The sequence below is a fragment of the Capra hircus genome, chromosome 4 (genome assembly GCF_001704415.2).
Source record: "Capra hircus breed San Clemente chromosome 4, ASM170441v1, whole genome shotgun sequence".
In the NCBI taxonomy this organism is placed as follows: Eukaryota; Metazoa; Chordata; class Mammalia; order Artiodactyla; family Bovidae; genus Capra; species Capra hircus.
This window is the reverse complement of record NC_030811.1, coordinates 90,348,732-90,373,826: the sequence shown is the minus strand read 5'-3', so window position 1 is coordinate 90,373,826 and position 25,095 is coordinate 90,348,732.

Below are 25,095 nucleotides of genomic sequence, written 5' to 3'. Positions count from 1 at the left end.
CAGGCTCTGAGGTGTGGGCTCAGTTGTTGTGGTATATGGGCTTAGTTGCTTTACCTCACAGTACGTGGAATCTCCCTGGACCAGGGATCAAACCCGTGTCCCCTGTATTGGCGGGCAATCTCAAACACTGGACCACCAGGGAAATCCAAAAAGTTAAAATTTTAGAAGCAACATACCAAAAAACACATGTTCTACATGTATGGTACATTGTTAATGTACTTTAATTAATGATTAAAATATATAAAAAAGACTGAGAGCTAATACACCAAAATATTAGCACTGGGTATCTTTTGGTCAGTTACTGATAATGTTTACTTTTTTCTTATACTTTTATCTTACTACCTTTCTATAATAAATATGATACTTTTAAATATTGTGTTTACTTAAAATGCAAGAAATGTCCCTATTTAAATGCAAATGGTATAATGGGCTGGATTTTGCAGAGTGCCTTACACATTTGTTGTTTGTCTTTGACAATCGACAGTTCAGTTGACAATTATCGCTGGGCTTCACATGTCAGTGAATATTTTAATGTCCAAGGGAGGGCTTTTATATGCAAAATGAATCACTTAAAGTCGTCTAAATATGCAATTTGCAATGGTAATTAATTAAAAGACTGAGTTTTTCTTCAACCAATCAATTTTCTTCAACATAATCAGTTTAAATAAATTCAACTTAAAATTCTTGCTAGTTGATTTATGAATTACATAATTTTATTAAAAATAAGTACAATCACTTTTACTTCTTGATTAATTTTAACTAAGTTTAATTTAGTAGGTGATCTCATGTCATTATTAAAACCCATTCAGAAAACTTACTTCACTAAATTCCCCTTAAACATTTTAACCTACATGAGCAAATTAATTTTTTTTCCTTAAAGACATCACATTCACAGTAAGGCCAGTTTACAAACTAAAGCAATTTTTATAAGTTCTTGGCAGCTTTTAAAAATATAACAAATCGAATTTACAACTTTAGTAAGCATTCAAACAACTGTTAATAAGCTTAATTAATTCCATTCTCTAATTCATGTCAAATTTGTCACAAATATCAATCAGGCATTTCTAATTAAAAGAACAAGGCAAATAATTAGATTCTCTAACATGTCAGAAATTCTCTAATATGCTTTTCTTGGACTGCATATAAGGAACATAAATCATCATTGTGACTTAAAATATATTCTGCATAAACTGACTGCTGCAGGATTAACACTATCTATAGATCTTCATTACCGCTATAATTATGTGTACAACGTTCTAGGTTTGCAAAATCATTTCTCCAGGAGTAGAGATTACTGTCTCCAGCAGAGCCACGTTCCTTGGGTAAAGATTCAGAACTGCAGATCTGGATAATTGATTTGAATTTGGGGACTAGAATGTGAGATCAAATGTATGCTTCTTTTCCCGATCCTGAGTTGCTTGCCATATCAACAGGGGAATTCAAAAGAATGCTTTTAGCTGCTGTATAATTTTACACCCCCTAAAACATTCCCTGAAAATATTTAAAATTTCACCTTTGCACATTTTTAAAAACTTTTTTGTGGACTGATTTAAATAGATGAAATTCTGCACCACCCATATGGAATCCTGCTAACTGCCTTCAATTAGACTTAGTTGAGTTTTGTACCCACTTCATGGTTATAGCATCTTTTTTATATGTTGCTCATTATCTATCTCCTTGACCACTATTTGATAGGCATTCTATTAACAATAAAGTAACAATATCTTACTTGTAGATTATATAGTCACAAAATGTTTATAACTTGCCTCAGATCTATACTACAGCACAAGAAAACATTACATCCTTGTTAATTTATTAAGATTATATTTAGATAGGCTGGCTTGTTAATATATTAAAATTATACTTAGATCGCAGTTGAGGGGCAGCTAGTTCATCTGACCATCAAACCCCAAGGGGAGCCATCACCCACCTATAATCATACAATAATAATCTTTCCCACATAGGCATGAAGTGTTACTCATAATGAATGTAGGATTTTGTAAACCCACTGCAGCACACCTAATTAACTTCATTTTTATTATTGTTTTCAGAAAGTCTGAGATAGATGCATAATAGAAATTATGGTCATCCTCCAAATTAGCACAACATATTCAAATTTACTTTTGGCTATTATAATTGGGGCTGTTTCCAATTTTTAGTATCAAATAAAGTCACAGTGAACATGTATTTGATCATGAACATAATTTTATTGTTCTGTTGGATTTTTTCCCTTAGAAAAAATTCCCAATAATGATATTATTACTCAGTGAGCAGATGGACTTAGTTTTGGATATTAATAGGTATTGTCTTTAATGTTTTCCAAAGAGTTTGTTTGATTACAACACTGTCAGGATTTATTTGTTTTGTTTAGATGTTCTTTAATTTGGACAGATTCATAGATGTTAAGTGGTACAAAAATGTCATTGTGATTACTAGGGACAATAGATGTTTTGGTAACATTTGTTCACTATCTCCATTTTTACTTATGTGTTTTACCTTTGTTTACTTATGTGTTTTTACCATTATAGCCTTTGTTCATTTACAACTAAGGCTTCATGTTTATCCTGTCAATTCATGTTAATTCTTTATATATTATAATACTAATCTACTGGTGCTCACATTTTATACAACCTGGTCTTCTATTTAGTGGAGAAGGAAATGGCAACCCACTCCAGTACTCTTGCTTAGAAAATCCCATGGACAGAGGAGCCTGATAGGCTACAGTCCATGGGGTCGCAGAGTTGGACACGACTGAGCGACTTCACTTTCACTTTTCACTTTCATGCATTGGAGAAGGAACTAGCAACCCACTCCAGTATTCTTGCCTGGAGAGTCCCAGGGACAGAGGAGACTGGTGGGCTGCCATCTATGGAGTCGCACAAAGTTGGACATGACTGAAGCGACTTAGCTGCAGCTGCTGCTTCTATTTAGTTTTATTATATTTTATACTTATATTAAAATGATTTGTTTCAAATATTATGGCAGTAACACAAAGTAAGTAAGGGAATTCCAGAAAAACATCTGCTTCAAACAGTGTGAAAGCCTTTGACTAAGAATCACAACAAACTGTAGAAAATTCTTAAAGAGATGGGAATACCAGACCACCTTACCTTCTCCTGAGAAACCTGTTTGCAGGTCAAGAAGCACCAGTTAGAACTGGACATGGAACAAAGGACTAGTTCAAAATTGGGAAAGGAGTACATCAAGGCTGTATATTGTCACCCTGCTTATTTAACTTATATGCAAGAGTACATCATGTGAAATGCCAGGCTGGATGGATCACAAGCTGGAATCAAGATTTCCAGGAGAAATATCAACAACCTCATATGTGCAGATGGTACCACTCTAATGGTGGAAAGGGAAGAGGAACTAGAGAGCCTCTTGATGAAGATGAAAGAGGAGAATGAAAAAGTTGGCATAAAACTCAGCATTAAAAACTAAGATCATGGCATCTGGTCCCATCCCTTCATGGCAAATAGATGGGGAAAAAAGTGAAAACAGTGAAAGACTTAACTTTCTTGGAGTCCAAAATCACTGTGGAAGGTGATCGCAGCCATGAAGGTAGAACACCCTTGCTCCTTGGAAGAGGAGCAATGACAACCTAGACAGCACATTACAAAGCAGAGACATTACTTTGCCAACAAAGGTCCATATAGTCAGAGCTATGGTTTTTCCAGTAGTCATGTATGGATGTGAGAGTTAGACCATAAAGAAGGCTGAGTGGTGAAGAATTAATGCCTTTGAACTGTGGTATTGGAGAAGACTCTTAAGAGTCCCTTGGACAGCAAGGAGATCAAACTAGTTAATCCTGATGGAAATCAACCCTGAGTATTCATTGGAAGGATTGTTACTGAAGCTAAAGCTCCAATACTTTGGCTACCTGATGTGAAGCGCCGATTCACTACAAAAAACCCTGATGCTGGGAAAGACTGAAGGCAAAAGAAGAGAGCAGCAGAGGAAGAGATGGTTAAATAGCATCGCCGACTCAGTGGACATGGATTTGAGCAAACTCTGGGAGGTAGTGAGGGACAGGGAAGCCTGGCATGCAATGCTACTGTCTGGGGGTCACAAAGAGTTGGACATGACTTAGCAACTGAACAATGACAATAAATATGGCAATGAATCTAGCAGTCTTTGAATAGTGATTCTCTAGCTTTCTTTTAAGAAATATAATCTATTTTAAAATATATGATTGCTCTGTGAAGGCAATGACCATGCCCATTTATTCACAAGAATTTCCATAATCTAACAAACACATCCTGGCTCATGGTGGTTAGTCATCATTTTTTCTTTTTTTCTATCTAAAAATGTACAGCATTTCCAGAATTGTTTGGCAATTAAATAAATTTAGGAAACACTGAAAATTACATTACTACTCTATGAGTTTTATAATGTATATTAGTATGTTAAAGGCTCTGAGTAGTCTGGTTATTTTAAAAAAAAAGCTTGATTAATTTTATTTACCCCAAAACTATACACATTTATTTAATCATAGAATGTTTATTGAGTAACATCACAGAACAAATTTCCAATAATGGGTGTCAGAAATTTTATACTAATACTATAGAACATTTATGTACCTAATTTATTTACTAATAAAGATATTCAAGATAGCTACTCACATAGAAAGTATTAGGGAAAGAACTAATAACTTAGTTTGTATACTAAGAAAAATATATATATTTCAAGAATGAAGGATAATTAATTTTTACAGCATGTAGTACCAGCAAACCTGCATTATAGAAAATATTCAAGAAGATTCTTTGATAAAAAGAATATGATATCAGACAGATATGGGGACTAATGCAAAGAAATAAAGAATTATTTATTATTTCTCTATTTGGACATTATAGCATATATAAAAGTAAATTGTCAATAATATCACATAGATGGGAGGAAGATGGGGAGCTTCCTGTTGCAAAGTTCTTATATCTCACACAAAGCAGTATAATACTATTTGAAAGTAGATAATCATTAACTGCAGATGTATATTATAAAATCTAAGAAAAAATTCTGAGAAAATAATTTAAGGATATATAAACAATGTGTGGATCGCAATAAACTGTGGAAAATTCTGAAAGAGATGGGAATACCAGACCACCTGACCTGCCTGTTGAGAAATCTGTATGCAGGTCAGGAAGCAACAGTTAGAACTGGACATGGAACAACAGAATGGTTCCAAATAGGAAAAGAAGTATGTCAAGGCTGTATATTGTCACCCTGCTTATTTAACTTCTATGCAGAGTACATCATGAGAAACGCTGGGCTGGATGAAGCACAAGCTGGAACCAAGATTGCTGGGAGAAATATCAATAACTTCAGATATGCAGAGGATACCACCCTTATGGCAGAAAGTGAAGAGGAACTAAAAAGCCTCTTGATGAAAGTGAAAGAGGAGAGTGAAAAAGTTGGCTTAAAGCTCAACATTCAGAAAACTAAGATCATGGCATCTGATCCCATCACTTCATGGGAAATAGACCGGGAAACAGTGGAAACAGTATCAGACTTTATGTTTTTGGGCTCCAAAATCACTGAAGATGGTGATTGCAGCCATGAAATTAAAATTACTCCTTGGAAGGAAAGTTATAACCAACCTAGATAGCATATTCAAAAGCAGAGACATTACTTTGCCAACAAAGTCTGTCTAGTCAAGGCTATGGTTTTTCCAGTGATCATGTACGGATGTGAGAGTTGGACTGTGAAGAAAGCTGAGCACCGAAGAATTGATGCTTTTGAACTGTGGTGTTGGAGAAGACTCTTGAGAATTCCTTGGACTACAAGGAGATCCAACCAGTCCATCCTAAAGGAGATCAGTCCTGGGTGTTCTTTGGAAGGACTGATGCTAAAGCTGAAACTCCAATACTTTGGCCACCTCATGTGAAGAGTTGACTCTTTGGAAAAGACCCTGATGCTGGGAGGGATTGGGGGCAGGAGCAGAAGGGGACGACAGAGGATGAGATGGCTGGATGACATCACCGACTCGATGGACATGAGTTTGAGTGAACTCCGGGAGATGGTGATGGACAGGGAGGCCTGTCATGCTGCAATTCATAGGGTCGCAAAGAGTCAGACACGACTGAGCGACTGAACTGAAATGAAGCAATAAGTAAAAAGTAGAGGTAAAAATGGAATATAAAAATCTGCTAATCTAAACACGTCAAAAAAAAGAGAATACAATGTTTTTTTAAAAAAATGCTGTTGTATAGTCGCTTAGTTGTGTCTGACTCTGCAACGCCATAGACTGCAGCACGCCAGGCTTCCCTGTCCTTCACTATACCCTAGAGTTTGCTCAAACTCATATCTATTGAGGCAGTGATGCCATCCAGCCATCTCATCCTCTCATCCCCTTCTCCTCCTGCCCTCAATCTTTCCCAGCATCAAGGTCTTTTCCAGTGAGTCAGCTGTTAGCATCAGGTGGCCAAAGTATTGAAGCTTCAGCTTCTGCATCAGTCCTTCCAAAGAATATTCAGGATTGATTTCCTTTAGGATTGATTGGTTTCATCTTGCTGTCCAAAGGACTCTCAAGAGTCTTCTCCAACACCACAGTTTGAAAGCATTGATTCATACACACCAAGGAAACCAGAATTGAAAGAGACAGGTGTACCCCAATGTTCATCGCAGCACTGTTTATAATAGCCAGGACATGGAAACAACCTAGCCGTCCATCAGCAGATGAATGGATAAGAAAGCTGTGGTACAGACACACAATGGAGTATTACTCAGCTATTAAAAAGAATACATTTGAATCAGTGCTACTGAGGTGGATAAAACTGGAGCCTATTATACAGAGTGAAGTAAGCCAGAAAGAAAAACACCAATACAGTATATTAACACATATATATGGAATTTAGAAAGATGGTAATGATAACCCTGTATGCGAGACAGCAAAAGAGGCACAGATGTATAGAACGGACTTTTGGATTCTGTGGGAGAGGGAGAGGGTGGGATGATTTGGGAGAATGGCCTTGTAACATGTATACTATCATGTAAGAAATGAATCACCAGTCTGTGTTCGATACGGGATACAGGAGGCTTGGGGCTGGTGCACGGGGATGATCCAGAGAGATGACATGGGGTGGGAGGTGGGAGGGGGGTTCAGGATTGGGAACTCATGTACACCCGTGGTGGATTCATGTTGATGTATGGCAAAACCAATACAGTATCGTAAAGCAAACTAAAGTAAAAATAAAAATTAAAAAAAAAAGAAAGCATCAGTTATTTGGCACTCAGCCTTCTTTATGGTCCAACTCTCATATCCATACATGACTACTTGAAAAACCATAGCTTTGACTATACAGACCTTTGTTGGCAAAGTGATGTCTCTGCTTTTAAAATGCTGTCTAGTTTTTTCATAGCTTTTCTTCCAAGAAGCACGAATGTTCTAATTTCATGGCTGCAGTCACCTTCCAAGTGATTTTGGAGCCCAAGAAAATTAAGTCTTTCACTGTTTCCGTTGTTTCTCCATCTATATGCCATGAAATTATGGGACCAGATGTCATGATCTTAGTTTTTTGAATGTTGAGTTTTATGCTAGCTTTTCCACTCTCCTCTTTCACCTTCATCAAGAGGCTCTTTAGTTTCTCTTCACTTTCTGCCATAAGAGTGGTATCTTCTGTTTATCTGAGGTTTTTGATATTTCTCCCAGCAATCTTGATTCAAGCTTGTTATTCATCCAGTCCAGCATTTCACATGATGTATTCTGCATGCAAGTTAAATAAACAGGGTTACAATATACAATCTTGATGCACTCCTGTCCCAGTTTCGAACCAGTCTGTTGTTTCATGTTCCATTCTAACTTGCTTCTTGATCTGCATGCAAATTTCTCAGGAGGCAGGCAAAGTGGTCTGGTATTCCCATGGGGCTGGTGCACTGGGATGACCCAGAGGGACAGTACGGGGAGGGAGGTGGGAGGGGGGTTCAGGATGGGGAACATGTGTATACCCGTGGCAGATTCATGTTGATGTATGGCAAAACCAATACAATATTGTAAAGTAATTAGCCTCCAATTAAAATAAATAAATTTAAATTTAAAAAAAGAAAAGAATTTTCCACAGTTGTGATCCACACAGTCAAATGATTCAGCATAGTCAATGAAGCAGAAGTAGATGTTTTTCTGGAATTCTCTTGTTTTTTCTATAATCCAGCATATGTTGGCAATTTGATCTCTTTTTCCTCTGCCTTTTCAAAACCTGCCTGTATATCTGGAAGTCCCTGGTTCACATACTGTTGAAGCCTAGCTTGAAGGATTTCGAGCATTACTTTGCTAGCATGTGAAATGAGTGCTGTGTGCCATTTTTAGAAAATGGCATGGAACAAATAGAGAACAATTAGCAACATGGTAGATTTTAACTTAACTGTATCAGTACTTTACAAGTAAATACTCTAAACACAGTAGAGGACAGAGAGTGTAGATCAGACAAAACAAGAAACTTATTTTAAATATAAAAACATCTAAAGATACACCATTCAAATAGTAGTCAAAATATTTTTATTTTTAAACAAAGTTCAGCACCCTTTGGTGGTAAAATTATTTAATGTTTTGGGAATGTAGCCTGATTTATGTATATTAAATTAAGAAGTAAAAAATATCCCTTAAACATGTAGCTTTCTTTCCAAAGTTATTGTTTAGAGATGCCCTTCACCTTTGTCTTCCTGATACAAGCTAGCACTTCAAAAGAGAGCCAAAGCTAATAATAACTTGGTAGTTTCCTAATGAAAATTGCTCCACATATAGCCCTGGACTCAATCAGTTGAGTTGTCACTTTTCCTTCATCAAAATAGGAATAAGTGACTATTCTTATATTAATGTTAATGCAAATGCTTATTTACAAGACTCCATGAAACTAAGTGTATTAGACACTTGATGTTAAGTTTCTCTGTGTTTCTTCTACTGGTACAGTTTTGCTCTTTGATTATACTGCTGTATGTTCTTATCATCAGCTACCTCTCACCTTTCTTGTAGAATTGAAACTTGCTAATGGGTAATCTGTTTGTTACTCTACAAGCTTTCTTTTTTTTTTTTTAACTTGTATATATTTCGTATGCAGGGCTCAATAACATAAAGTCAATTTTTAAAACACTTTGATTCTGTCGTATCAAGAATTTCCTATAAAATAAAATTCATCTGAGGATCCTTTCTAAAACATGAAAAGCAAACTGCCTCTCCTTTTAGGAATCTCCAACCACAAAAAAAATGCCAATTTATTTTTGGCATTTTGGCAGTTATCTTCAGAGCTAAAAACTGTGAGTTAGAATGTTTAAAATTTAGATTTGAAGCCTGATAACATCTCAGGATAGGTAATTTAAGCAACAAAGAATAGGTGGTGCCTCCAATTTATGTTTAATAACTTAAATTGTAACAAATTGAAATCTTTGTCTTTAGTAAAGTCCTAGACAATGGAAATCCTGGGTTTAGGGGGAAATATTACAAATCTAGTTAATCTCCTTATTTAATTGCTTTTTCTTAAAGTCATTACTGTTTTTTTATAAAGGCACACAAGTATTAAGCAAACAGATTTGTCCTTTTCCATAATCTTAAAGCATAACAAATAACAATCAAAAAGTGAAAGAAGATGAGATAAGGACTGCTTACATAGTATAAAAATTATGTGAAGAGTGAACTTTAAAAAGCTACTCAGAAAACTAATTGATATCCTGAATTCATTAATTGAAGTCTTTACGAGCATTTTTAACTGGAGTGGATTCTTTTGCTTGTGGAAGGAAGCCTTGTCAGATGAAGAGCAGCTCAATGGAGAGGAAACTTGTAACAAGACATGGGACATTTTATTTTTGAGATTGATTTGTCTCATGAAGGCTAATAGTGACCAGACAGCTGCCATCTTATTATTGTGCAGTTGCTTATGGGAAATGGATCAGCATTGTTTAGTTTCTAATGGAAGTATTTTCCATACATCATAAATTGCTAACCCAGTTAATGCCCTTGTTACAATAACGTGTTGGTAAACTGAATGCATCTGAGACTTGTGTAGGAGGATGATCCCTTTAGGGCTGATCCATTTTAATGTTGCTGTTTTTTGTTATTTTTACAGAGATGGAATTTCATTCCCATTAATAAATAAGTTCATAGCAAGGCTTTTGTGTGCTGCTGTTCTTTATCCTGCAGTATCATCAGTCAAATTCCTTTCTGAGGAAAAATTAGCCCTGATTATGCCTTAGTAAATGTTTTTTAGGGATGCTGTATAATCTATACTATAAATTTGAAAGAGTGGCATAGATATTTATTTGTAAAAGTTATTAATTTAAATACCATGTTGTCTAAAAATTGATGGATAGATTGAATGATTAGTCTTTCAAAAATAAAAACTTCATAGCTTAATTAAACACTTACATACATTTGGCCCCAGTCTGTCAGTGCAGATAAAGATGAAAAAGTATCAACAATGGATAACTGAATCAATCAGTGGTATTTTCAGTCATATTCATATCTGTCCTATCTATAGTCTTCTATACTAAAAAGGAATGATCTTAAAGAGACACTTTACCTTAAAAGCATCTATTTTATGTTTGGGAACTAATCTCACACAAAGGGGTAGACCTGTTGTTTCCAAATTACTTTGAGACATTAGATTTCACCCTAGTATCTTTATATTGGGTTCTTTTGGAAGCTTAAATCACCTAGAATTAACTAAAAGTTATTAATCATAATGTTTTATCTTGTGAGTGAAAGTCACTCAGTCATGTCTGACTCTTTGCAGCCCCATGGACTATACAGTCCATGGACTTCTCCAGGCCAGAATACTGGAGTGAGTAGCTGTCCCCTTCTCCAGGGGATCTTCCTGACCTTGGAATCGAACCAAGGTCTCTTGCATTGCATTCTCCTTAAAGTTGCTAATTAGTGTACGTCTTAGGCTATGTGACTTCCCTGGTGGCTCAGACGTTAAGGAGTCTGCCTGCAATGCAGACCCGGGTTTGATCCCTGGGTTGGGACAATTCCTTGGAGAAGGAAATGGCAACCCACACCAGTATTCTTTCCTGGAAAATCCCATGGACTGAGGAGCTTAGCAGGCTACAGTCCATGGAGTTACAAAGAGTCAGACACAACTGAGTGGCTTCACTTTCACTTAAGCATCGTATGCAGTTAAAGTTAGCAAAATACCTTACAGTTATGATAAACAGGTCCAAGTCAATAACGTGGCAAATAGTGTGGCTTCCCTGATAGCTCAGCTGGTAAAGAAGCTGCCTGCAATGCAGGAGACTCCGGTTTGAATCCTGGGTCAGGAAGATCTGCTGGAGAAGGGATAGGCTACCCATTCCAGTATTCCTGGGCTTCCCTGGTGGCTCAGCTGGTAAAGAATCCACCGGCAATGCAGGAGACCTGGGTTTGATCCCTGGGTTGGGAAGATCCCCTGGAGAAGGGAAAGGCTACCCACTCCAGTATTCTGACCTGGAGAATTCTATGGACTGTATAGTCCATGAGGTCACAAAGAGTTGGTCACAACTGAGCAACTTTCACTTTTATATTATAATATTAAATTAATCTTGAAATCTCAGGTTTAGACTTGATATTCACATGGCAGTCTCATCAACTTATTAGCTTCTTATCTTTTTGAAATCCAGTAGTTTTAGATACCAACTTATCACTGTAACCATTTTTCTGAGTTTTCTGTTAACCTTTTATTTATAGTTTTTTGCAGTTTTTTTCAATAAACTATATATTTTTTAGATTTTTGTGTATTCTTCTGCAGCTTGCTTTTTTGATTGAACATTTTCTTTTTAGGTTCATTCATAACAATTCATGTCACTGTAGTTCAGTTCTTTTCACTGCCATTTAGTAACATTTCATTGTATGAATATTCTCAATTTATCCATTCTGTTATTAAAGAATATTTGAGATGTTTCTAATTTTTGGTCCCTGGAAACAATTGCTACTGTGAATATTTCTATCTGTGTAAGAGTTTAAGGTTTAGAAGGGGAATTACTGGGAGGGTAATTGCTAGGAGGGGAATTGCTGATAATGTATATTGTTTTCTAAAGTGATTCACACCTCTCAAGAGCAGTGGATGAAAATTGCTATTACCACCACTTGCAGTGTTCCATGTGGATAGGTTTTTAAGTCTCATCAGTCTGATTTGTATAAAACTGTATCTTAGAGGTTTCTTGGCCATTTTCCTGATTTCTTATAAAATTGAACATATTTTCCTAAAAAAAGATGTATTTAAAATGCTACGATCAAGTTATGTAATTAGTTATGGGGGGAGTATCTAACTGAAATATGGTGGAAGTCGGGGCATCTCGGGGCAGGCTGTTTGAATGAGATGTCAGTTTTTACCTGTATCTTGTATAAAGGAGTCAGCCAAGTAAAAGCAGATTTGGGAGAAAAGCAGAAGGATGCTGGAGGGAATAGTGTACGCAAAAGCAATGATGGCATAGAATATCAAGAAGCACAGATGTCAGAAGTTCATTATGTTCGTGTTGAGGAAGTGACAGAGAAGCAGAGCAAGGCCAGATCATGGTGAAACCTCCATGTGGTGTCACGGACTTTGATTTTTCCTGAAAACAGTATGAAGCTTTTGAAGGACTTTAAGTAGAGATAAGACATAATAATCTTTGCGTTTTAAAACACATTGCCCTGTATTCAAAACTGAACATAAATTGGAGAAGAATAAGAAGGCAAACCCCAAATTGAAAGGACTGCAGTAAAGCAGGAAATTACACAGTCCTAGAAAAGCAGTATCAGTAAGATGGAGAGAAAAGGTCAGGTTCAATATACTTAGAGGATAAACTGACAAATCTGGCAGATGATTGTAAGTGAAGTATGAAGGAAAAGGAAGAATTTCTAAGTAATTCTCAATTTCCTGAATAGTTGCCAGAAACAAATTGGCTGAGCATGTTTAGGACATTGAAATTTTTGGTGCAGTTATGAGATTCATTCACATATCAGCATCCAAAAGGAGATGTGCAGAAAGATACACTCCTAATCAAGGGAGAGATTGAAATAGATATTTGGAAATTATGACCCCTGAAACTATAGGTCAGATTTTTATCTAGAACAGAGGTTTTTAAAGTGTAATCATGATACGTATACTTGACTCACATGGTTTGCAACTTGTCTGTCCATATGAAAAAAAAACGGAAGAAAACTCTATTCACATGCATCTCACAAAATGAAGTATAAGGTTAATTATGTAAAATATTTGTTTATGATATTATCAGTATATATAGGAAACCCTAAAGACTCCTCCACAGAAAAACTATTAGAACTGGTAAATGAATTCAGCAAGAGAGGAGGATACAAGATTAACATATAGAAATCAGTTGTATTTCTTTACACTGACAATGAAAAATCAGGATGGGAATGTCAAAAACAATGCCTTTTAAAATCGAACCCCCCAAAATAGAATATTTAGGGATAAACCTGACCAAGGGGTGAAAGACTTATATGCTGAGAACTATAAAACGTTAATCAAACTGAAGGTAATTCAAAGAAATGAAAAGATATCCTGTGCCCTTGGGTTAGAAGAAATAATACTGTCAAAATGGCCATACTACTCAAAGCAATCTACTGATTTAATGTGAACCCTATCAAATTATCTAGGATATTTTTCACAGAACTAGAACAAATAATCATAAAATTTATATGGAAACATAAAAGCCCAGAATTGCCAAATCAATCCTGAAGAAAAAGAATAAATATAACCCTTCCAGACCTCAGACAATACTGCGAATCTACAGTAATCAAAATGGCATGGTACTGGCATAAAGACAGACATACGGTCGAGGAAACAGAACAAAGAGCCAAGAGATGAACCCACACATCTACAGTCAGTTAATCTTTGGCAAAATCGACAAGAATGTACTGTGGGAAAAAGACAATCTCTTCAGCAAGTGGTGTTGGGAAAGTTGAATAGCTGCATGAAGTCAGAAAATACCTTCCCAACATACACAAAAACAAACTTAAAAACTTAAGCATAAAATATGACTCCTAAACATAAAACTCCTAAAAGAGATCATAGGCAAAACATTCTGTGATGTAAACTGTACCAACAGTTTCTTAAGTTAGTCTCCCAAGGTAATAGAAACAAAAATAAGACCCAGTCAAACTTACAGGCTTCTGCACAGCAAAGGAAACCACTGACAAAATGGAATGACAGTCTGTGAAATAACAGTAAATATTGGCAAATGATATGACCAATAAGGGTTTAACATATAACATATATAAAGAGCTGATAGAACTCAGCATCAAAAATAAATAAACAATGCAATGGGCAAAAAAAAAAAAGGCAAAAGTCCTGAATAGACAGTTTTTCAAATAATACATACAGATGGCCAAAAGACACATGTAAAGATGCTCAACATAGTTAATAATCAGAGAAACGGAAATCAAAACCACCATGAGATATCTCCTCACATCTGTCATCAAAGAGGCTACAAATAATAAACATTGGTGAGGATGTGGAGAAAGGGGAACTTTTTAACCCTGTTCCGGGAATGGAAATTAGTGCAGCCACTATGGAAAACAGTATTGAGTTTCCTCAAAAAGCTAAAATACAAAAATTTGATCCAGCAATTCCATTCCTGGTTATTTCTTCAGATGAAAATGAAAACACAAATTTGAAAAGATACACATACCCTAATGTTCATAGCAGCATTATTTGTATTTGCCCAGATATGGAAGTGACCTAAGTATGCTTCAACAGATGAATTTACAAAGAAGTGGTGTATACACATACACGCACACACAAATGGAATACTACTCAGCAATAAAAAATAGTTAAAAGTTGACATTTGCAACAATACAGATGGACTTGGAGGTTATTAAGCTTACTGAAGTAATTCAGACAGAGAAAGGCAAATTCTGTATGTTATCACTTATATGTTGGATCTATTAAAAAATAAACAAATGAATATAACAAAATAGTAACAGACTCACAGCACAAACTAGAGGTTACTGGTGAGAGGGAAGGAGGAACAGGAAAGGGTAAGATTATGGTAGGGGATTAAGAGGTACAAACTATGTATATAAAATGATAAGCTACAAAGGTATGTTACATAACACAGAGCATATAGCCAATATTTTATAATAATGCTGAATGTAATAAAGTGTATGAAAGTTTAAATCACTATGTTGTAAAGCTGAAACTAATATAATATTATAAATTAACCAAACCTCCTTAAACAATTATGCTGTTTATGTTGGACAATATCCATAGTGTCATTTGGCACAGATTTTTGCCAAAATTTGTTTTGTTGCTGAGCAAAATGTATATTATTAATTTTTATGACTAGTTTTACCAGCCTGTTAGCAACAGTATGACTTGTGCCTGTTTTTGCTGTGAAGTTTTCACTGTTGAAGAAGATCTTGTTAGTTTTGGTTTAAGTAATATAAATTATCAACTTTATGTTGGAAAATATTATTCAGTTCTGGAAAAACAATTTAGTTTTAATTTAGGCTTAATTTTCAGCTTTTGAGGAAAACTGTACTTTTTTAGAAAATGAAGCAAAAGTATGGAGAAATTCATGTTATTTTTTGACAGAGCTTCATTAGAGAGGATGAGGTAAACAGACTGCCTGTACAGTAAAATGCAGCCTTCAGTTATCCATAATGGCATTTCCCATGTGCCCTTTTCCTTTTCAGTTCCTTATGTGAAACCAGTCCACTCTGTATTCATTTCCTCTGCCCAGAAAGACTCACATTTAGATTTCACTGAAAGGTTATGTTACTTACTTTTCTTTATTACTTTCTTCTGTGTTGTTGGGATTGTTGTTATTGCCATCTTACTTTTATGCTTCAGTGAGGCACTGCTGGATCGTCTTTGAGACTTGGGGATAAAGCACCGTAGCACAAAATAAAATGCAAAACGTGTGCTGTGCTGTGCTAAGTCACTTCAGTCATGTCTGACTCTGTGATCCTATGGACTGAGGCCTACCAGGCTCCGCTGTCCATGGGATTCTCCAGGCAGGAGTACTAGGGTGGGTTGCCACGCCTTCCTCCAGGAGATCTTCCCAATGCAGGGATCAAACCGTGATCTCCTGCATTGCAGGCAGGTTCTTGACCATCTGAGCCAGCAGAGAAACCCCCAAAATGCAAAATAATAGATATTAAAAAATAACATGAAAATATTTTCAGAGATATACTTACTAATGCAGTTTTTATAAAATATGCAAAAGCAGCAATTATTAAATAGGTCATGGAATTTCTGTGAGAATAATGCTCAATCTTTAAAGAAATATTTTCTTTTTATTGAAGTATACTTAATTTACAATGTTGTGCTAATTTCTGCGGTATAGCAAAGTGATTGTTATACATATATACATATATTTTAATGTTATTTTCCATTATTTATCATAGGGTACTGAATATATATATAGTAGGACCTTGTTGTTTACCTGTTCTATGCATAATAGCTTACATCTACTAACCCCAACCTCCCTCTCCATTCCTCCCCCAACCCCTCTCCTCCTTGACAACCATAGGCCTGTTCTCTATATCTGTGAGTCTGTTTCTCTTTCATAGATAGATTTATCTGTGTCATATTTTAGATTCCACATTTAAGTGAGATCATATGGTATTTGTCTTTCTCTTTCTTACTTGCATCACTTAGTATGATAATCTCTAGTTGCACCCATTTTTTTGTTCTTTATTATGACTGAGTATTATTTCGTTGTATATGTTTAACACATCTTCTTTATCCATTCACCTGTCTGTGGACATTTAGATAGCTTCTGTGTCTTGACTATTGTGAGTAGTGCTGCTATGAACATAGGACTCCATATATCTTCTTTCTTTCTTTTTCTCTGAGCTGAGTCTCCGTTGCATTGGGCAGGCTTTCTCTAGTTGGGGCAAGTGGGAGCTACTCTTCCTTTGGCTTGAGGCCTTCTCATTGTAGCGGCTTCTCTTGTGGTAGAGCAGCAGCTCTAGGCATACAGGTTGCAATAAATGCAGCCCACAGGCTTGTTAGTTACAGCTCACGGGTCCTAGAGTGAACTCCGGGAGTTGGTGATGGACGGGGAGGCTTGGCGAGCTGCGATTCATGGGGTCGCAAACAGTCCACACGACTGCGCGACTGAACTGAACTGAACTGAACTGATGGGTCCTACAGCTTGCAGACTTCAGTAGTTGTGGTACGTGGGCTCGGTAGGTGCAGCTCATGGGCTCTACAGTGTCGGCTCAGTAGTTGCGCCACACCTGCTTAGTTGCTTCACAGCATGGGGAATCTTCCCAGCCCAGGGATCCAACCCTTGTCCCCTGCGTTGGCAGATGGATTCATATCCACTGTGCCGCCAGGAAAATCCCATGTATCTTTTTGATTTAGAGTTTTTGTCTGGATGTATGCCCAGGAGTGGGATTGCTGGATCATAAAATAATTCGAATTTTAGTTTTCAGAGGAACCTCCATACTGTTTTCCATAATGGCTGCCCCATCTTATATTCCTACCAGTGGTATAGGAGGGTTCCCTTTTCTCCACACCCTTTGCAGCATTTGTTATTTGTAGACTTTCTAATGATGGCCATTCTAACAGGTGAGAGGTGATAGCTCATTATTTTAATTTGCATTTCTCTAATAATTAGTAATGTTGAGCATCTTTTCATGTGTCTATTGGCTATCTGTATGTCTTCTTTGAAGAAATGTCTATTTAAGTCTTCTGCCTATTTTTCAATTGGGTTGTTTATTTTTTCCTTGTTGAGTTGTGTGAGCTGTTTTTATTTTGGAAATTAAGCTCTTGTTTGTTGTATCATTTGCAAATATTTTCTCCCATTCTGTAGGCTGCCAGATCCCCTAGCTCACAATGCTAATAGAAAAGAGAGCTTTGTTTTGTTTTAATTATTTATTTGAAAACCATGATATGAATTGGAAAGTGTCATATGTACCCATGACATGTGGAACAAGAAAGGATGTCAGTACATAAATAAAAGGAAGTTCACCCCAAGTGCCAATACTCCTCAGGCTGCTTTCTCAGTAAAGAAGAGCAGGAAGATAAAAATATGTCTCTAGATATTAATTCATAATTTAGAGAAGCTGTGAAAATTGTGAATGGGATCAAAGTATGCTGATCCTATTTTCAGCATGCTGAGCAAAGAGATGGATAGCAATTCAAGGTTCTGATTTTTCACATTTAAGTATACTGGCTTTTGAGAGGACTTGAGAAATAAGATAATAACCTTTCCTCATCACTTGACAAAACAAGTATTAGGTTGGTACAAACATAATTGTGGTTTTTGTGAATTTTAAATAATTATAACTAAGCTCGAACACATCTTCGTTAATCAAAATAGGAACCATTACAATCAACACATTTTTGCTAATGTGAAATAAGTTTTTATCCCTGTAGTGTAAAAATCCATGCTTCAGGATTTGACAAACTCTTAGATATTATTTGCTGAATCCTGCTAGTTGTGGAAGCATTTTCCCTGCAACAAGTTGTCGAGATGCTTGAAGAAGTGGTAGTCGGTTGGCAAGGGGTCAGGTGAATATGGCATATGAGGCAAAACTTTGTAGCCAAGTTTGTTCAACTTTTGAAGCATCAATTGTGTGACCTATGGTTGGGCATTGTCACGAAGAAGAGAATTGTGCCCTTTCTGTTGACCAACGTTGGCTGCAGGCATTGTAGTTTTCAGTGTATCTCATCCATTTGCTGAACATACTTCTCAGATGTAATGGTCTCACCAGGATTCAGAAAGCTGTAGTTGATCAGCTGAACAGCAGACCACCAAACAGTGACCATGACCTTTGTTGAGTGCAAGTTTGGCTTAGGGAAGAGCTTTGGATCTTCTTCTTAGTCCAGCCACTGAGCTGGTTATTACTGGTTATTGTATAAAATCTGCTTTCCTGGCTATTATAAACAGAGCTGCGATGAACATTGGGGTACATGTGTCTCTTTCAATTCTGGTTTCCCAGGACATGGAAACAACCTAGATGTCCATCAGAAGATGAATGAATAAGAAAGTTGTGGTACATATGCACAATGGAGTATTACTCAGCCGTTAAAAAGAATTCATTTGAATCAGTTCTGATGAGATGGATGAAACTGGAGCCGATTATACAGAGTGAAGTAAGCCAGAAAGAAAAACACCAATTCAGTATACTAACACATATATATGGAATTTAGAAAGATGGCAATGATGACCCTGTATGCAAGACAGGAAAAAAGACACAGATGTGTATAACGGACTTTTGGACTCAGAGGGAGAGGGAGAGGGTGGGATGATTTGGGAGAATGGCATTCTAACATGTATACTATCATGTAAGAATTGAATCGCCAGTCTATGTCTGACGCAGGATACAGCATGCTTGGGGCTGGTGCATGGGGATGACCCAGAGAGATGTTATGGGGAGGGAGGTGGGAGGGAGGTTCATGTTTGGGAACGCATGTAAGAATTAAAGATTTTAAAATTAAAAAAATAAATAAATAAAATAAATAAATAAATAATAGAGCAGTTGTTAAAAAAAAAAAAAAATCTGCTTTCCATTGCCCGTCACAATCTAATAGCGAGCTGTTTCTTTTTTGTTACCTAGAATAAAAGAAGACACCACTTAAAAATGACTTTAAAAAAAAAAAATTTACAGTCAGCCAATGAGGCACACACTTACCAAACTTTTTCACCTTCGTAGAAGGGTCGATGTCGAGTTCTTCAGAAACTTCTCGTTTATTTGTAACAGGATCATCTTCAAGGGTGGCTTTAAATTCATAGTTGTCAACTTCGATGGCCATCCACTGAGCTTCTTATCTTCAAGGCTCTCACTCACTTCCTTTACAAAACTTTTGGGACCACTGCTGCACTGTATGTTCATTAGCAGTTTCTAATGTTGCGAGTTGTCTCCCCTGCTTTACTACCCATTTTAAACTTAAATAAGAAAATTGCTCAAATTTGCTTTTGATCTAATATCATTTCCGTAATCTAAAATAAATATAAAATAAACATCGAGTAATAAGTCATTAGCAAAAAAGCACAAAGCAAGAAACTCACATTAAAATGATGTTTAATATAACCATGGAGAAGGAAATGGCAACCCACTCCAGTATTTTTGCCTGGAGAATCCCATGGACAGAGGAGCCTAGCAGGCTACAGTCCATAGGGTCACATGAGTTGGACACAACTTAGTGACTGAACAACCATAACATAATCACAGTTATTTAAGAATGTATTCCAATATCAAGAGTTATGGGCTTCCCTGGTAGCTCAGATGATAAAGAATCTACGTGCAATATGGGAGACCTGGGTTCAACCCCTGGCTTGGGAAGGTCCCCTGGAGAAGGGAATGCCAACCCCCTCCAGTATTCTTACCTGGAGAATTCCATGGACAGAGGAACCTGGTAGGGCTACAGTCTACGAGGCCACAAAGAATCAGACGCAACTAAGCAGCTAACACTTTCACCTTTCCAACATTAAAATGACAAATTTCAACAATGCGAAACCAAAATTACTTTTGCTCTAATCTAATAAAGCTAATTTCTGTGATGTTAATGGTTTTGTTCAAGTGGTGGTTGTTCAGTTGCTCAGTCATTTTCAACTCTATGTGACTCAATGGACTGCAGCATGCCAGGCTTCCCTGCCCTTCACTATCTCCCAGAGTTTGCTCAAACTTCCATCCATTGAGTCAGTGATCCCATACAGTCATCTCATCCTCTGTCACCCCCTTCTCCTCCTGCCCTCAATCTTTTCCAGCATCAGGGTCTTTTCCAAGAGTTGGCTTCTTGCATCAGGTAGCCAAAGTGTTGGAGCTTCAGCTTTAGCATTAGTCCTTCCAACGAATATTCAGGACTGATTTCCTTCAAGAATGACTGGTTTTAGTGTCCAAGGGACTCTCTCAAGAGTCTTCTCCAACACCACAGTTCACAAACATCAATTCTTTGGCACTCAGCCTTCTTTAAGGTCCAGCTCTCACATTCATACATGACTATAGGAAAAACAATAGCTTTGACTAGACAGACCTTTGTTGACAAAGTGGTATCTCTGCTTTTTAATACACTGTCTAGGTTTGTCATAACTTTTCTTTGAAAGAGCAAGCATATTTTAATTTCATGGCTGCAGTTACTGTCCACAGTGATTTTGGAATCCAAGAAAATAAGGTCTGTAATTGTTTCCATTTTTTTTCCCCATTTATTTGCCATGAAGTGATGGGACCAGATGCCATGATCTTGGTTTATTGAATGTTGAGTTTAAGCCAGCTTTTTACTCTCTGTTTCCACCTTCCTCAAGAGGCTCTTTAGTTCCTCTTAACTTTCTGCCATTAGGGTAGTATCATCTGCATAACGGAGGTTTTTTATATTTCTACCAGCAGTCTTGATTCCAGCTTGTGACTCATCCAGCCCTGCATTTCACGTGATGTACTCTGCATATAAGTTAAATAAGCAGGGTGACAGTATACAGCTTTGATGTACTCCTTTCCCAATTTGGAACCAGTCTGTTGTTCCATGTCTGGTTCTAACTATTGCTTCTCAACCTGTGTACAGGTTTCTCAGGAGGCAGGTAAGGTGGTCTGGTATTCCCATCTCTTTAAGAGTTTTCCACAGTTTGTTGTGATCCACACAGTCAAAGGCCTTTGCATAGTCAATGAAGCAGAAGTAGATGTTTTTCTGGAATTCTCTTGCTTTTTCTATGATCTAACAGATGTTGGCAATTTGATCTCTGGTTTCTCTGCCTTTTCTAAATCCAGCTTGAACATTTGGTAGTTCTCAGTTCACATACTGTTGAAGCCTAGCTTGCAGAATTTTAAGCATTACCTTGCTATCATGTGAAATGAGCACAATTTGAACGTTCTTTGGCATTGCTCTTCTTTGGGATTAGAATGAAAACTGACCCTTTCCAGTCCTGGGGACAGTGCTGAGTTTTCCACGTTTGCTGGCATATTGAGTGCAGCACTTTAACAGCATCATCTTTTAGCATTTGAAATAGCTCAGTTAGAATTCTATCACCTCTACTATCACCTGTGTTCATAGTAATGCTTCCTAAGGCCCTCTTGACTTCACATTCCAGGATGTCTGGTTTTAGATGAGTGATCACACCATCGTGATTATCTGAGTCATGAAGACCTTTTTTGTACAATTCTTCTTTGTATTCTTGCCATCTCTACTTATACTCTTCTGCTTCTGCCCTTACCATTTCTGTCCTTTATTATTCGCCTCTTTGCATGAAATGTTCCCTTAGTATCTGTAATTTTCTTGAAGAGATGTCTAGTGGTTCAAGTGGTATAACTCTGCAACTTGTTTTCAATTTTTTTCAACAATTCTATTATAATTAATTTGAGAACGCCATCATAGTAAAATATTAACAATTGGTTAATCTAGGTGAAGTAAAATGGTTATTGTCCTGTACTTGTGACTTTCACGTATCTTTTAAGTTTTTAATTTAAAAAGTTAAAAAATAACTCATGAGACCAAAACAATTAGTGTCTGTTAAACATCCCTAATTAAGGTTCTACAATGCTTTATTCTTTGACTTAATTGTGTTTCCATTGAGGGAACTTTGTATATTAGAAATTGCTAATTTGGTGCACTTTGTGATTGGGATGTACTATAGGATGGGGCAGGAACCACTTACTGTGTAACCTGATTACTTTTTAAGAATGGATCCTGGTTTTAATAGAAAATTATAATTGTACTTTTGTTAGTATAAAAACTATAGATTATTTTTGCCCTTTTTTTCAGAAAACACATAATTTCAAGCACAGTGTACATAATTAGGTCAAATAAAGTATAGGCAGTTTTTATGAGGCTTGAGGCTTATCTAATTTGTGGAGAGGGGAGGGGCACTTTAAGAAAAGGTATGCAAATTTATATATGAATGTAAATATTTAGCATGAAAAACTAAACATTGCATTACAGATTACATTACAAATTTTGTTATGCCAAGGAATAACACAAATATTTCTAAATCTTAAAATATTATAATGTTTTGGTCAAGTGCTGATCTTAGTTTGGCTGATCTTTATTAAAATACCATAGACTGGGTAGTTTATAAAAAGCAGAAATTATTTCTCACAGTTTCAGAGAAGTGGAAAGTCCATAATCAGGTGGGAAGTCCATGATCAAAATATCAGCATGGGGGACTCCTGGTGAGAGCCCTCTTACTGGTTCATAGCCAGCACTTTCTGCTTGTATCCTACATACTAGACGGGGTTAGAGAACTTTGTAGGGTTTCTTTTTTTTTAAGGAATTTTAATCCACACATAGGGGCTCCACCCTCATGACATAATCACCACCCAAAGGTCTCACCTCTTAATACCATGACAGTGGACATTAGGATTTAAATATATGAATTTGGAGGAGATGCAAATATTCAGACTGTACCCAGTGTCTCATACATTTCTAACTTGCATAGATACATACAGAAGTAATTGTCAACCTTATAAATATATAAACAATGATACACACCAAATGTGTCCTCAACTTTTCCCCAAAAATGCTCACAACCATTTGAAAAATACATGCTAAAGCAGGAAGTGTGAAGGAGGGAAGTACAGGTGGAAAGAGCCATATTTACCAATTATAATTAAAATAATTTCTAGATATTTATGCAAATGGTTGTTGGGAGCAATTGAATGCCAATAGTTACATCAGTGATAATTCATCCCGTAAGAGAATTTTATAGTGAAAGTAGAATAGAAATAGGAGTTCATAGAAAATAAGAAACAATGTGAAATTTCTGGCTACTAAAGAAAATCTGTTCATGTATTTTAAATGGATAATGATGCTATCAAATCTGTGTGGTGTTTAAATGATCCATAAGTGTGCTTTTAAATATGGTGTTAAAGCTTTAATTTTAAAACACCATAGATAAGTATGCTAAAATTATATCCTTAAAAAAATTTTTAAGCTTATCATAGAAATTCTTAGATATTAGTTTTTAAATGTTTAAAGGGCATATGATTTTTCCAAATTATTTCAGGAGAATAAAAATGTCTAAGGACCAGTACCCTAGTTTCTCTAAGGTTTTTACCTGTACAAAACAATTCACTGGTAATCTGTCAACCTGGATAAAACTAGTTCCCCCCCCAAATTTCACAGAGCCACAAGTCAACATTTTATGCAGTTCATTAGTGGGATTAAGATTTTAGTGGAATAAAATTATCCTCTCCTTAAGAAACACTTTTGAATGGCTTTTATTATGCCAGTCAAGATCTGATGGAATATATACCTCCCAAAGTACAAGGCAGAGAATTTTGTTCATCTTAATACAGAGTCATGACCCCATAGCACGTCACAATTTTATTTTCCATTGGTTCTTCCCAAAGTACAGAGTCAAATTTAGCACTGAATTTATATAGTTTTCATTATACCGTGTTTCCTAGCACCTAATTGTCTTGTTGGCCACCTCAGTTGTTACTTACATTGCACCTGCTTTATTTATCTTAATGATTTTATGGTTTTATTGTACCTATGAATGAATGGATTGTTTTCTTTCTTTGACCTTTAACTCACCCACTTGTTAAACACAAAGTGCCTTGGATAAATTCAGTTTGAACTAAGCAAATCAGCAGAGAATCAAAATATTCAGTTTAGATGGTGGTATTATGACAGCTAGAAATAGTCATAAGAGTACCAAATTAGCACTGTATTTATTAAATAGAAACTTAAATGACTAAAATCATTGCATTTTTCTTTTCCGATTGATAATTCAATTAATTATTCTTGTTTTGTGGCCCAAAATTAAGGGTTTAGGATTAAGGCAAATGGGAAAATTACCAATGTTATCAAAGGCAAACAGTAACCAATAGACATATATTATGATTTTAAAATTAATAACAATAAGCCAAAATTATAGTTTGCAGCCCAGTCTTAGTAAATGCAAGAAAAAAAAAATTACCCAGGAAGTAGCTATATCATAAAATAGCAGATGGTAATGGCAACCCACTCCAGTACTCTTGCCTGGCAAATCCCATGGATGGAGGAGCCTGGCAGGCTGCAGTCCATGGGGTCGCTAGAAGTCAGACATGACTGAGCAACTTCACTTTCACTTTTCACTTTCATACACTGGAGAAGGAAATGGCAACCCACTCCAGTGTTCTTGCCTGGAGAATCCCAGGGACGGGGGAGCCTGGTGGGCTGCTGTCTATGGGGTCACACAGAGTCGGACACGACTGAAGCAACTTAGCAGTAGCAGCCTAGCAGCTATATAATAAAATAGCAGATGGTA